Source organism: Seriola lalandi, unplaced genomic scaffold (assembly GCF_002814215.2).
Source record: "Seriola lalandi dorsalis isolate HSWRI2012SDOR001 ecotype SW California unplaced genomic scaffold, Sedor1 jcf7180002054551, whole genome shotgun sequence".
In the NCBI taxonomy this organism is placed as follows: domain Eukaryota; kingdom Metazoa; phylum Chordata; class Actinopteri; order Carangiformes; family Carangidae; genus Seriola; species Seriola lalandi.
In genome coordinates this window covers 13,920-17,903 of record NW_019525104.1, presented here as the reverse complement: position 1 = coordinate 17,903, position 3,984 = coordinate 13,920, and the positions used below count along the sequence as shown (strand labels likewise).

The 3,984-nt window shown below is 46.1% G+C and overlaps 1 non-coding gene across 1 annotated transcript; it reads right to left on the bottom strand.

The window, feature by feature from the left end:
• Positions 1-3,505: 3,505 nt before the first annotated feature.
• On the bottom strand, positions 3,506-3,576 carry trnag-gcc (transfer RNA glycine (anticodon GCC)). The gene has a single exon. It is a non-coding gene; the product is annotated as a tRNA-Gly (tRNA).
• Between the last annotated feature and the right edge of the window lie 408 nt (positions 3,577-3,984).

The following is a 3,984-nucleotide window of genomic DNA, read 5'->3' as shown; positions in this document are numbered from 1 at the left end:
GACGTCACCAGGGGCGAATCTCCATTTCGCTCGTTTGAGCACACATTTCTTGAAAGGTGGAGAAAGCAAAAGACGGAGAGGATGGACTTTTCTCATGTTTGGGGGGTCCGTAGACACGCCAGGGACACATACTACTGATAGAAAACCATGGAAAAGTGCATTTTGCATAATAGGTCCCCTTTAATGTAGGGGATAAAGTACTGGCCTTGTTGCCTATTCCTGGGTCTGCGCTCTCTGCAAAATTTTCCGGTCCGTATGAGGTCCGTGAACGTCTCAGTGAAACTGATTATGTTATTGCTACACCAGAGAGAAGGAGAAAAACTTGCGTGTGTCACATAAACATGCTTAAGGCGTATTTCACGCGTAAACCAAACTCTGCTCCACCCGTTGTCCCCGTAAAGTCCAGACCTGTCGCTGTCAGTGCGCTAATCGTTACTGAGCCTCCTAACAGCAGTAATGATGAGGATGATTTAAAGACGCGTCATTTGCCCCATCAAACTGCTCGTCTGCCAAACTCGAGGATGCTCAAAATGCTACCTTCCCAGTTAAGCCACTTGACCTGCGCGCAACAGAGTGACATAGCTTCATTAATTGACGTCAAAGAGGCAAAGCCCATCCGCCAGCACCCTTACCGGATTAACCCCGTGAAGCGCGAGTTAATGAGAAAGGAGACGGAATATCTATTAGAAAACGGTTTAGCTGTGCCAAGCTCCAGCTCTTGGAGCTCCCCATGTCTCTTGGAGACCAAATCTGACAGTTCCCCTCGTTTTATCACAGACTTCCATAATAACCTTATGACGCTGTAACCGTTCAGGACTCTTATCCTCTCCCCAGGATGGAAGATTGTGTTGACACGCTTGGCTCCGTGAAATTTGTCAGCAAATTAGATTTGCTTAAAGGTTACTGGCAAGTCCCATTAACTGAGCGCGCGTCTGAAATCTCTGTCTTCGTGACACCCGATAGCTTCTTACAGTACACAGTGATGGCTTTCGGCATGTGTAATGCTCCGGTGACCTTTCAAAGGCTTGTTGATACTGTCCTGTCCGGACTGCCAAATTGTAATGCCTATTTAGACAATCTAATTGTGTACACTATGACGTGGGAGGAGCATGTCTTCATCCTGGAACAGGTGTTCTCTCGCCTTGTGCGCGCGTCCTTGACGTTAAACCTTGTGAAGTGCGACTTCGGTAAAGCCACTGTCACCTATCTCAGGAGACAGGTGGGCCAGGGTCAGGTGAGACCCCTTGTTGTCAAAGTATCCGCCATCAATGATTTTCCGGTCCCGAAAACACGTAAAGCCCTCCGTAGCTTTCTTGGCATGGCCGGATATTATCGTAGCTTTTGTCGTAACTTTTCCTCTGTTGTTCAACCGTTAACGGCGCTAATGAGCCCCAAAACCGACTTTGTCTGGTCCCCTACCTGTCAGCATGCTTTCGACAGCGCAAAATCACTGCTTAGCCAAGCCCCCGTCCTCGCTGCGCCTGACTTCTCTCGTGCTTTTAAACTAGAGGTGGATGCCTCTGCGGTGGGAGCCGGGGCTGTCTTGTTGCAGGAAGATAGTGATGGAGTCGATCACCCAGTGTGTTATTTCTCTCGCAAATTTAACAAACACCAGGTAGAGTATTCCACCATAGAGAAAGAGACACTTGCTTTGTTATGGTCACTCCAGCACTTTGGAGTTTATGTGGGTTATAGTCCTCTGCCAGTTATGGTCTTCACCGATCACAACCCACTCGTTTTCCTCAAAAACATGTACAACCACAACCAGAGACTCATGCGGTGGGCACTGATCATCCAGGATCACCATTTAGAAATTCGCCATAAGAAGGGATCAGAGAATATTATTGTGGATGCGCTGTCCAGATTATGAGGGTTGATTTTTGTGTATTTTAGATGACAAACTGGGTTTGTATCTTAAACAAACGTATGGCCCAACAAAGTAGGGCAAACTTTTCAGGCCCTGTCTCAGCTGTCTACTCCCACCTAAAGGAAAAGGCACAATCCTTTGAAGACAGCAATGTCAAAATCTTGGACAGGGAGGACAGATGGTTTGAAAAGGGAATCAAGGAAGCCATCTATGTAAAAGTGGAGAGGCCATTGCTAAACAGGGTATGGGGTCTGCGACACCATCTATCCCCCATCTACAATGTCGCCCTTTCATCGGTACTCAGGAGAGTCAACAACATAACCTCAGACGACTCTCAACGATCGTCATCCACCAGGGGCTCACCTGATCCTAACGACTGTCGTTCACACGGGATAACAACAGGGGCACCTGACCCTAACGACGGTTGTCCACATGAGACCACAACAATGGTCAGGTGAAACCAGTACTTTCACAGGTACTTTGGTGGACCCACCCACAAGAGGTTAAATACCTGGGTCCTACTCCACTTTCTTGGTCACTCTAGTGCGGACTAGAGAGACCAATACATAAGAACTGATGAAGCCGCTTGGATAAGAGGCGAAACGTCTTCCACAGGCAAATACAAGTCCAGTTGCCTTCGATTTAATTTGAGAAAGAGATAACAATGACCTGGACGAATGAGAACTTTCACAGACAGATTACCTGTAAGAACTCCTTACAGCTGTAGTGAAACTCCCACTGAAAGGTCCATTAGTCTCTGGCTGAACTGTTTGTCTGATAGTCAAATAGCTTTGAAAAGTCCCTCAGTCAACACTATTCTAGCGTCAGATTGAAACGGAGCTGGGTTTCCCACCAAACCCGACCATTTCCTCCAGATGAAGTAAATTTACCTTTGAGAGGATATTGGTTTTATTTCTACCTTGATATCTTGACAGCTCTCGGGCCTTTCACAGAGGACCTGAGGTGGAAGCAAACACAGCTTTACCGTTCAGATACTAAGACTTATGATTTCTACCTTTTTATGAAAAGGAATATCAATTGACTCCGATGACTGTCGTTTATCCTTGGCCTCAGGTGGCCCAACGACTCTTAACATCTGTCGTGACAACATCCACGAGCCCTAACGAATCAAGTGAATACAATGGCCTTAATAAGGACTCCACACTTGAAAAACCAAAACCTGGAGGTTTAAGAATCTCTCACCAACAAGTCACTATTTGGGCCCCTCAGCACCAGCATCTGAAGCACCAGCATCTGAAGGTAGAAGACCACCTGAATATGAAAAAAGCACATGTGCAGCAAAAGGGATGCCTCGTGTGAGGCTTGAACTCCCAAACGCTAAATTATGAGACTGACGCGCTGCCTACTGCGCCAACAAAGTGTACAAAATAGATGGGTAAAATCGAAAAGATGTCTCAATGTAATGCAGACAGAAAAGAGAAGTTGTGCCTCACGCAAAAGTCAGGGTGCCTGTATCCAAGGAAACGCAGGTACAAAGTCGGCACTGGAGCGCTGGTGTGTCAACAAAGACTACTTCAACTACTGTCATCATGTGGAGCCTAGAGCAAAGACGGCTTAGAAAGCAAAGGTTGGCCTTAGCCATGAGTAGTACGGTGCTATAAGCTAAGTCAGATGCAATGCATTGGCCGGGAATCGAACCCGGGCCTCCCGCGTGGCAGGCGAGAATTCTACCACTGAACAATCAATGCTTACATATGGTAATTTTTACAACTGCATGAAAACACCCATTAAAAGGGCCATTAGTCTCTGGCTGAACTGTTTATCTGATAGTCAAATAGCTTTGTAAAGTCCCTCAGTCAACACCTATCTAGCGTCAGATTGGAAGGGAGGTGGGTTTCCCACCATTTCTGTAAGTTTGTCTGTGCTTGTTTGTGGTATTGGTACATTGCAGTTGTGTAATTCTTATATAAAAGCCCATTGTTCCAAAATATATATTTTGTTACCACACTTTAAAATTTTCCCCAAATTATCCAGGTGGCCCAACAACTCTTAACATCTGTTATGAGAAAATACAGGAGCCTTAACGAACCCAGTGAAAGCAATAGCCTTAATAAGGACCCCACACTTGGAAAACTAAGACCTGGATGTTTGAGAAT